This window comes from Arachis hypogaea, chromosome 10, assembly GCF_003086295.3.
Source record: "Arachis hypogaea cultivar Tifrunner chromosome 10, arahy.Tifrunner.gnm2.J5K5, whole genome shotgun sequence".
Classification (NCBI taxonomy): domain Eukaryota; kingdom Viridiplantae; phylum Streptophyta; class Magnoliopsida; order Fabales; family Fabaceae; genus Arachis; species Arachis hypogaea.
The window spans coordinates 69,328,602-69,340,374 of NC_092045.1; the positions used below are offsets into that span (position 1 = coordinate 69,328,602).

The window sequence follows — 11,773 nt, forward strand, 5'->3', positions numbered from 1 at the left end:
TGGGCAAGAGAGGAGAGTTCTAGGCTCTTACATTAATCCAAACCCAGGAAACTGTGGAAGTAGCATCCAAAAGCTCACCATACATGCCAACAACTTTGAATTAAAACCCCAGCTCATCACCCTTGTTCAGAACAATTGCTCATTTGGAGGAAGTGCCCAAGAAGACCCCAATCAACATCTAACCACCTTCTTGAGAATTTGTGACACTGTGAAGTCTAATGGAGTCCACTCGGATGTCTATAGGCTGCTTTTGTTCCCTTTTTCACTCAGGGACAAGGCATCCAAGTGGCTTGAATCCTTCCCAAAGGAGAGCTTAACAAATTGGGAAGATGTGGTGAACAAATTTTTGGCAAGATTTTACCCTCCTCAAGGAATTAACAGGCTAAGAGCTGAGGTGTAAACTTTCAGGCAACAAGATGGTGAGACTCTCTATGAGGCATGGGAGAGGTTCAAGAACTTAACAAGAAGATGCCCACCAGATATATTCAATGAATAGGTTCAACTTCACATTTTCCATAAAGGTCTTTCTTATGAGTCAAAGAAGGCTGTAGACCATTTCTCAGGGGGCTCTCTAAACAAGAAGAAAACCATTGAAGAAGCCATAGATGTTATTGAAACAGTAGCTGAGAATGACTACTTCTATGCCTCTGAAAGAAGCAATACTCGAGGAGTAATGGAGCTGAACCACATGGATGCATTGTTAGCTCAAAATAAGATGATCACCAAGCAGCTAGCAGATCTTACCAAGAAGGTGGAGAAAAACCAAGTTGCAGCAGTCATCACTTCATCACCAGCTCAAGAAGGAGTGAATATAAGAGAAGAAGGTGACTGGGAACAAGCCAACTATGTTGAAAACTCACCTAGACAAATCCATGATCCATACTCCAAAACTTACAACTCTGGATGGAGAAATCACCCCAACTTTGGATGGGGGAATCAACAAGACCAAGGCCAAGACCAGAGACACCACAACCTCAATTCCAACAATAATGCAACTCACCAACATACCTCACAGAGATCCTATCAACACTCACCTAACCACCCTTCTCAACCATCTAATCTCAATCCACCATCACTAACGGAGGATAGACTTTCAAAGATTGAGACTTTACTTGAAGATATATGTAGAGAAGTCCAAGATAATAAGGTATTTAAGGAAGAAGTGCGAGCCAATATCAAAAACCAAGGAGAAAACATCAAGAGACTGGAGTCCCAAGTAGGGTATCTATCTCAACAAATTCCCAAACCCACTGATAGATTTCTAAGCGACACGAAGAAGAATCCAAGAGGAGAAACAAAGAAAGTAAGGTGGGAAGAATGTAAGATGATCACCATAAGTGATGAGAGGAGTGTGGAGGAAGTAGAACACCTCCAAGATAATTCAAAGGGAAACCATGAAGAAAGAAATGATACACCCCAACTCACACTCAAGGAAGAGCTGAAGAAAAGGGAGATACTGAACCCATATGCACCCTTTCCCCAAAGGCTTAAGGGTGGTGTAGCAGGGAGAATGTATTCAAGGTTTCTCGACATGTTTGCATCTCTTGATGTAAATATACCATTCATTGAGGCCCTCCAGCAAATGCCTTCCTACATCAAGTATATAAAGGAGCTACTAGCCAGAAAGAGTTCATTGAAGGGTGGACAAACGATAAAGATGAACAGGGATTGCAGTGCTCTCATTTAAACAGAGCCACCCACAAAGAAGAAGGATCCAGGGAGTTTTCACATTCCCTGTGCTATAGGAGAAACAATGATTGATAAGGGGCTCTGTGACCTGGGAGCAAGTATCAACCTAATGCCTCTATCCCTCATAAAAAAGCTTTAAATCAATGAGCTAACACCAACAGATGTAATCATCAAATTGGCTGACAAAACACAAAAACAGGCAATAGGAGTGGTTGAGAATGTGTTAGTGAAGGTTGGGAACTACTTCCTCCCCACAGACTTTGTCGTCTTGGAAATGGATGAGAATCCTATTTACCCCATCATTCTGGGAAGGCCATTCTTAGCCACAGCCAGAGCACTCATAGATGTGGAGCGAGGAGAGCTAGTACTGAGAATACACGATGAGCAGCTCACCTTCAATGATTTTAACACCTCACAAGAAGCAAATTATGATAACAAAAAGACAGAGGAAAAACAAACAAAAGAGCTGATGGAAAAGCTAAACAAGGGAGCACAAGCACCACACTTCATAACTCCTATGGTTAACAACCAATGTGATTAGAAGGAGAAACAGCCAAGTGTAATCCAAAAGGAACCAGACCCACCAGAGTCATATGAGATAGGCAACAAAACCATTCTCAAAGAGGAAACCACAAGGAATAAGTTGACATCAAAGGACACAAGAAAAAAGGTCCCAAGGGGATGGAAAAACAAGAAAATCCCTACAGAAGATTTCTTGCTAGGAGATGAAGTGGTCTCTATATACTTTCCATCTATGCCACATCACCTCCCCACTATTCCATCTCAGCTGCCTCCAGTATACACCATCAACAAAATCTTATCTTTGGAACATGTGGAACTTCTCAACAAAGCCAATGGAAACATGTTCACTGCAAAGGGGGAAGATTTTAAGCACTACCAACCACCTTGACAAGGACCAAACGTCAAGCTAATGACGCTAAAGAAGCTCTTCATGGGTGGCAACCCATGTTCTATACCCTCTCTCTCTTTAATCTCTAATAGTAGTAATAAGGCAAACTTCATGGATTCTAAATCAATTTTGACAAACAAGATAAGACCCCCTTACATGCACATATAGTACATGATAAGTTTGGTGTTCAAGGCACACCAAGAGGGCTTGAACACACGTCATGATGTGAGATTATTTTCGAATCTTGTTGCACGATATGATCACAAACAAGTTTGGTGTACCTGATGACATGTCATCATATACCTATTTTTCTATGCTTTTTCATACAAGAAATTGATGATTTGTGCTTAAATATTGAATGCTTTTATACTTAATTGGTATATTTCCTTGATCTTTTAATTTTATAAATCTTGTAGAAAATAAGAAGAAAAAGAAGCAAAGAAGCACAAAAAAAGGAGAAAAAAAGAGCTTTGGGACACACTTTGAAGTTGGAGCACACTTTGGAGCCACCAAATTAAAGGAGAATCAGCAATCAGCACACACTACCCTGCTCTTGCCAAGGGCAGGGCAGAATCGTGATGCAAAGTGAGGTTGGAAGCAAGAATTTTCGCTAAGGTAAAATCTGGGCGCTCACAGCATGACCCTGCCTCCTTCAAAGGGCTATAACTTGAGCTACAGATGTCCAATTGATGTGATTTCAGTTGCGTTGGAAAGCTGACATTCAGAGCTTTCCAACGATATATAGCAATCCATATTTGGCGTACAATTGAGGCAGGAACGGAAGGCATCTTTAAGGGAAAAAAATAAGCGAAAATAAACCAATGTGCTTCCACCAAGGTTCGAAGCTGGAGCCTCACCCCAAAGCAAGTAGCGCTCATTTTTCTACTCTGCCCTCTTGGAGAGCAGGGCAATGTCGTGCTCTTCATAAAAAATCAAGGAAAATTGCTCCCCCAAATGCTTTCACCATGGTTCGAACACAAGACCTTCAACGAAGTAAAGGCAAGGAGCTTAGGCGCGCACACAACTTGGCACGGCCTAGGGAAGCATGGCACGCACCATGACAACATTGCCCTGCCCTCCACAAGGGCAGGGCAGCATCCTGAATGCCTATCCCACACTTGGCACGCACAATTTCCCTGCTCTGCCCTCCACAAGGGCAGGGCAGCCTCCTGGGAGCAACATGGGCCAAAATTCAACCAAAATTTCATTTAAATTCAATTCCTCTCCAAATTGAATCAAGGCCAACCAAACCCATTCCTCCTCAAATCCAAAGCAAGCAAAGCCCACATCATCACTCAAAGGCACATGGATCAATTAAATTAGGATTTTCATTTTTGTAATTTGTTTTAATTTCATTTTCATTTTTCATTTTGTAAAGCCTATATAAAGGCATCAATAGGAGGCTCCATTAGAAAAAAAAGGAGGCTAGCTCCACTAGGGAGTATTAGGATTTGAGAGCTCTCTCTCTTAGTTTTCATTTCTGTTTTGAAATTTTGGATTGAGGTTGGAGGAATTCTGTTTCAATCTTTAATCTAAAATCCATCTTTGTTCATTTTCTGCATAATTTCTAAGAATTGAAAGTTGAATCTGCGTTCTCATTTACTGCTTCCATCTTTCTTTCTTCTTCAATCTGCTTTCTACTTTGATCAAGGAAGGAATTGAGATCTAGACTTGTTTTCTAGTCTCTTTGATTCCCTGAGATCAATTTTATTTTGAAATTGAGTTGAGTTCTTGGCTGCTCTTCTATTTTTACTGTTCCATTGGCTTTCAATTAACTTTCAAGCAATTTAACTCTTCTGCACTTGTTCTTCATTTTACATTTCTGTTCATGATCCCAATTTACTTTCCTGCAAGTTAAGCTTTCTGCAAGAATTCTGAATTTTCATCTATTGCTCTATTTAATTTCCAATACCCCAGCTGATGAGCGGATAATTTGTATGCTTTTTGGCATTGTTTTTAGTGTGTTTTTAGTATGATTTAGTTAGCTTTTAGTATATTTTTATTAGTTTTTAGCTAAAATTCACTTTTCTGGACTTTACTATGAGTTTTTGTATTTTTCTGTGATTTCAGGTATTTTCTGGCTGAAATTGAGGGTCCTAAGCAAAAATCTGATTCCGAGACCAAAAAGGACTGCAGATGCTGTTGGATTCTGATCTCCCTGCACTCGAAGTGGATTTTCTGGAGCTACAGAAGCCCAATTGGCGCGCTCTCAACGGCGTTGGAAAGTAGACATCCTGGGCTTTCCAGCAATATATGATAGTCCATACTTTGCCCAAGATTTGATGGCCCAAACTGGCGTGGCAAATCAGCCTCAGAAATTCCAGCGTTAAACGCTGGAACTGGCATAAAACTTGGAGTTAAACGCCCAAACTGGCATGAGAACTGGCGTTTAACTCCAGAAAACGTCTCTACACATAAAAGCTTCAATGCTCAGCCCAAGCACACACCAAGTGGACCCAGAAGTGGATTTTTACGTCATTTACTCATTTCTGTACACCCTAGGCTACTAGTTTACTATTAATAGGATCTTTTGACATTGTATCAGTACCTCATGATACTTTACATGTTTTCTTTGTGTACCTTCCACGGCATGAGTCTCTAAACCCCATGGTTGGGGGTGAGGAGCTCTGCTGTGTCTTGATGGATTAATGCAATTACTACTGTTTCTCATTCAATCATGCTTGCTTCCATTCTAAGATAATACTTGTTCTTAATCCGGATGAATGTGATGATCCGTGACAATCATCATCATTCTCAACTATGAACGTGTGCCTGATAACCACCTCCGTTCTACATTAGATTAAGTAGTTATCTCTTGGATTCTTTAATTGGAATCTTCGTGGTATAAGCTAGAATTGATGGCGGCATTCAAGAGAATCCGGAAGGTCTAAACCTTGTCTGTGGTATTCTGAGTAGGATTCAATGATTGAATGACTGTGACGTGCTTCAAACTCCTAGCAGGCGGGGAGTTAGTGACAGACGCAAAAGAATCATTGGATTCTATTCCGGCCTGACCGAGAACCGACAGATGAATTCCGCGTGCTGTGACAGAGCATATGCAATCGTTTTCACTGAGAGGATGGGAGGTAGCCATTGACAACGGTGAAACCCTACATACAGCTTTCCATGGAAGGAGTCTTGCGTGTTTGAAGAAGAAGACAGTAGGAAAGCAGAGATTCAGAAGATGGAGCATCTCCAAACCTTAACCTATTCTCCATTACTGCAAAACAAGTAATCATTTCATGTTCTTTTGTCTTTCACAATCAATCCTGATAATTTCTGATATCCTGACTAAGATTTACAAGATAACCATAGCTTGCTCCAAGCCGACAATCTCCGTGGGATCGACCCTTGCTCACGCAAGGTATTACTTGGACGACCCAGTGCACTTGCTGGTTAGTTGTGCGGGATTGCAAAAGTGTGATTGCAATTTCGTGCACCAAGTTTTTGGCGCCGTTGCCGAGGATTGTTGAGTTTGGACAACTGACGGCTTATCTTGTTGCTTAGATTAGGACTGTTTTATTTTTGTTGGTTTAGAGTCTTTCAGTTGAGTCTAGTTTCATATTTTAAGTTTGGTGTCAATTGCATGCTTTTGTTTTTCTTTTAATTTTTGATTTTTGCATGTTCTTAGTCCCTTTTTGATTTATAAAAATTCTAAGTTTGGTGTCCTCTTTGTGTTTTTCCCTTAAAAATTTTCGAAAACTGTGTGTTTGATTTTCTAAAAATTTTAAGTTTGGTGTCTTTTTGTGTTTTTCTCTTTCCTCTTTTCAAAATCAAATCTTTTTCATAAAAATTTTTCAATCATATCTTTTTAATTGCTGTTTTCAAAATCTTTTTGATTAACTCATTGATTCAGTTTTCAATTTGCTTTGATCTTATTTTCTTTTTAATTTTCGAATTTTTATTTTAATTTTATTTTGTTTTATTCTATTTTTTTTCGTAAATTCAAAAAAAAAAAACAAACAAAATTTATCTCTTTGCAATCATTATCATTTCCCTTTTGTCCATTATGGACTTAAGTGGGATCAATCAGTCCAAAAGGACTCTGGGGTCATATGCTAACCCCATTACAGCTGCATATGGGAGTAGCATCTGTACACCTCCCATCAAAGCAAGCAGCTTTGAACTAAATCCTCAACTCATTATCATAGTGCAGCAAAATTGCCAGTATTCCGGTCTTCCACAGGAAGAACCTACTGAGTTTCTGGCACAGTTTTTACAAATTGCTGACACAGTACATGATAAAGAGGTAGATCAGGATGTCTACAGACTATTACTGTTTCCATTTGCTGTAAAAGATCAAGCTAAAAGGTGGTTGAATAACCAACCTACAGCAAGCATAAAGACATGGAAACAGTTGTCAGACAAATTCCTGAATCATTTTTACCCTCCAAAAAGGATGACACAGTTAAGACTGAACATCCAAGGCTTTAAACAAGAGGATAATGAATCCCTTTATAATGCCTGGGAGAGGTATAGAGGTATGTTAAGGAAATGTCCCTCTGAAATATTTTCTGAGTGGGTACAGTTAGACATTTTCTACTATGGGCTTACAGAAAAAGCTCAGATGTCTTTAGACCACTCAGCTGGTGGATCTATACACATGAGGAAGACAATTGAAGAAGCTCAAGAGCTTATAGACACTGTTGCTAGAAACCAATATTTGTACTCTAGCAATGAGTTCTCTCCAAAAGAGGAAGCCATGGCAGTAGTCACTGACCCTAGTCCTCAAGAACAAATAATTGAGCTTAATCAACAATTGCTCCTGATGACAGAATAGTTAGCGGACTTTAAAGAGATGCTCCATGAAACTAAAGTTGCTAACAAGAGCATAGAACTGCAGTTGAATCAAGCAAAACAGCAATTATCTAAACAGATAACAAAGGAATGTCAAGCAGTTCAATTGAGGAGTGGGAAGACCCTGAATAACACTGCTCAAAAGAGTAAAAAGCCAAACAAGGAACAATTGACAGAGGACAACCAAACCACTGTTCAAAATCCCTCTGAGGACAGTAAGAGCCCAGAGAGGAATGTCATTGGCGTTCAAACGCCAGAAAGGGAAGGAAAGCTGGCGTTTAACGCCCATTCCTTGCCCAGTTCTGGCGTTCAAACGCCAGAAATGGGGGAAAAGTTGGCGTTAAACGCCCAGTTTCCACCCAATCCTGGCGTTCAGACGCCTGGGGAAAATCAGACACCCGAAAGTGCTGACAGTAATCCCTCTAACAAGGCTTCTTCAACCACTTCTGTAAGGAATAAACCTGCAGCATCTAAGGTTGAAGAATATAAAGCCAAGATGCCTTATCCTCAAAAACTCCGCCAAGCGGAACAGGATAAGCAATTTGCCCGCTTTGCAAACTATCTAAGGACTCTTGAAATAAAGATTCCGTTTGCAGAGGCACTTGAGCAAATACCTTCTTATGCTAAATTCATGAAAGAAATCTTAAGTCACAAGAAGGATTGGAGAGAAACTGAAAAAGTGTTTCTCACTGAAGAATGCAGTGCAGTCATATTAAAGAGCTTACCAGAAAAGCTTCAAGATCCAGGGAGCTTTATGATACCATGCACATTAGAAGGTGCTTGCACCAAGACGGCTCTATGTGATCTTGGAGCAAGCATCAATCTAATGCCTGCATCCACTATCAGAAAGCTTGGGTTGACTGGAGAAGTCAAACCAACCCGGATATGCCTCCAACTTGCTGATGGCTCCATTAAATACCCATCAGGTATAATTGAGGACATGATTGTCAAGGTTGGGCCATTCGCCTTTCCAACTGACTTTGTGGTGCTGGAAATGGAGGAGCACAAGAGTGCAACTCTCATTCTAGGAAGACCCTTCCTAGCAACTGGACGAACTCTCATTGATGTACAAAAAGGGGAAGTAACCTTAAGAGTCAATGAGGATGAGTTCAAGTTGAATGCTGTAAAAGCCATGCAGCATCCAGACACACCAAATGACTGCATGGGCGCTGACATTATTGACTCTCTGGTAGAAGAGATCAATATGACTGAAAGCCTAGAATCAGAGCTTGAGGCCATCTTCAAGGATGCTCAAACTGATCAAGAAGAACTAGAGGAGGTAAAGGAATTTTCGAAAATTCCTCAGGAGGAGGATAAGCCTCCCAAGCCTGAACTCAAACCACTACCACCATCCCTGAAATATGCATTTCTGGGAGAGGGTGACACTTTTCCAGTGATTATAAGCTCTGCTTTAAATTCACAGGAAGAAGAAGCACTGATTCAAGTGCTAAGGACACACAAGACAACTCTTGGGTGGTCCATAAGTGATCTTAAGGGCATTAGCCCAGCTAGATGCATGCACAAGATCCTACTGGAGGATAATGCCAAACCAGTGGTCCAACCACAGAGGAGGATAAATCCTGCCATGAAGGAGGTGGTGCAGAAAGAGGTCACTAAATTACTAGAGGCTGGGATTATTTATCCTATTTCTGATAGCCCCTGGGTGAGCCCTGTCCAAGTTGTTCCCAAAAAGGGAGGCATGACAGTGGTTCATAATGAAAAAAATGAACTGGTTCCTACAAGGACAGTCACAGGGTGGCGCATGTGTATTGACTACAGAAGGCTCAATACAGCCACCAGAAAGGATCATTTCCCTTTGCCATTCATAGACCAAATGCTAGAAAGACTAGCTGGCCATGATTATTACTGCTTTTTGGATGGCTATTCAGGCTACAACCAAATTGCAGTAGATCCTCAGGACCAAGAGAAAACATCATTCACTTGCCCTTCTGGCGTGTTTGCCTACAGGAGGATGCCTTTCGGTCTGTGCAATGCACCTGCAACCTTTCAGAGGTGCATGCTCTCTATCTTCTCAGATATGGTAGAGAAATTTCTGGAAGTCTTCATGGATGACTTCTCAGTATATGGAGACTCATTCAGCTCCTGTCTTAATCACCTAGCACTTGTCTTGAAAAGGTGCCAAGAGACTAACCTGGTTTTAAACTGGGAGAAATGTCACTTTATGGTGACTGAAGGAATTGTCCTTGGGCACAAAATTTCAAGCAGGGGAATAGAGGTGGATAAGGCAAAGGTAGAGGTAATTGAAAAATTACCACCACCTGCCAATGTTAAGGCAATCAGAAGTTTTCTGGGGCATGCAGGATTCTACAAAAGGTTTATAAAGGATTTTTCGAAAATTGCAAAACCTCTGAGTAACCTGTTAGCTGCTGACACACCATTTGTGTTTGACACACAGTGTCTGCAGGCATTTGAGACCCTGAAAGCTAAGCTGGTCACAGCACCAGTCATCTCTGCACCAGATTGGACATTGCCATTTGAACTAATGTGTGATGCCAGTGACCATGCCATTGGTGCAGTGTTGGGACAGAGGCATAACAAGCTTCTGCACGTCATTTACTATGCCAGCCGTGTTCTAAATGACGCACAGAAGAACTACACAACCACAGAAAAAGAGTTACTTGCAGTGGTCTATGCCATTGACAAGTTTAGATCCTATCTAGTGGGGTCCAAAGTGATTGTGTACACTGACCATGCTGCTTTTAAATACTTACTCACAAAGCAGGATTCAAAACCCAGGCTTATAAGATGGGTGTTGCTTCTGCAAGAGTTTGATATAGAAATAAGAGACAGAAAAGGGACAGAGAACCAAGTAGCTGATCATCTATCCCGAATAGAACCAGTAGCTGGGGCGTCCCTCCCTTCTACTGAGATTTCTGAGACTTTCCCAGATGAGTAACTTTTTGCCATTCAGGAAGCTCCATGGTTTGCAGATATTGCAAATTATAAAGCTGTGAGGTTCATACCCAAAGAGTACAGCTACGTGCAGAGAAAGAAATTAATTTCAGATGCCAAGTACTACCTCTGGGATGAACCATATCTCTTTAAGAGATGTGCTGACGGAGTGATCCGCAGATGTGTACCCAGAGAAGAAGCACAAAGGATCCTATGGCACTGCCATGGATCACAGTATGGAGGACATTTTGGAAGTGAGCGAACAGCCACTAAAGTCCTCCAATGTGGCTTCTACTGGCCTACTCTCTATAAAGATTCCCGAGAGTTTGTGCGTAACTGTGACAGTTGCCAAAGAGCTGGTAACCTGCCTCATGGATATGCCATGCCTCAACAAGGGATATTAGAGATAGAATTGTTTGATGTATGGGGAATTGACTTCATGGGGCCATTCCCACCATCATACTCAAACACTTACATTCTGGTGGCAGTGGACTATGTATCTAAGTGGGTAGAAGCAATTGCTACACCCACTAATGATACCAAAACTGTGCTGAAATTCCTCCAGAAAAACATCTTCAGCAGATTTGGTATTCCCAGAATATTAATCAGTGACGGGGGCACTCATTTCTGCAACAAACAGCTATACTCTGCTATGGTTAGATATGGAATTAGCCACAAAGTGGTAACTCCGTCTCATCCACAGACAAATGGGCAAGCTGAGGTCTCTAACAGAGAGCTAAAGAGAATCTTGGAACGGACTGTGATAGCCCGAAGAAAGGATTGGGCAAAGAGCTTGGATGATGCTCTGTGGGCATATAGAACAGCATTCAAGACTCCTATAGGAACCTCCCCATACCAACTGGTGTATGGGAAGGCCTGTCATTTGCCTGTGGAATTGGAACATAAGGCCTACTGGGCAACCAGATTCCTAAACATGGATGCACAGTTAGCTGGTGAGAAGAGATTGCTCCAGCTAAATGAGCTAGAGGAGTTCAGACTCAATGCCTTTGAAAATGCAAAAATTTATAAGGAAAAGGCAAAGAAATGGCATGACAAGAAGTTGTCAACCAGAGTCTTTGAGCCAGGACAAAAGGTTCTGCTCTTCAACTCTAGGCTCAGACTGTTTCCAGAAAAACTCAAATCCCGGTGGAGGGGTCCGTATGTGATTACAGGAGTGTCACCATATGGATATGTTGAGCTTCAGGATACTGATTCCGACAAAAGGTTCATTGTTAATGGACAGAGAATCAAGCATTATCTTGAAGGAAACTTTGAGCAGGAATGCTCAAAACTGAGACTTGAGTGATTCTCAGTGAAGGTCCAGCTAAAGACAGTAAAGAAGCGCTTGCTGGGAGGCAACCCAGTCATTAGTAGGTTGTATGATTTGTTCTTACAGAGGCAAGTATCAAAAATGAAGGGATTCACAGAGTTACAGAAGGATTTAGCTCAAAAAGCAGAGAAAAA

The 11,773-nt window shown here is 41.3% G+C and overlaps 1 non-coding gene across 1 annotated transcript; it reads right to left on the reverse strand.

Annotated features, from left to right (window-relative positions):
* Window positions 1-379: 379 nt before the first annotated feature.
* LOC112718983 (small nucleolar RNA R71) lies at window positions 380-486 on the reverse strand. The gene has a single exon (XR_003161308.1). It is a non-coding gene; the product is annotated as a small nucleolar RNA R71 (small nucleolar RNA).
* Between the last annotated feature and the right edge of the window lie 11,287 nt (window positions 487-11,773).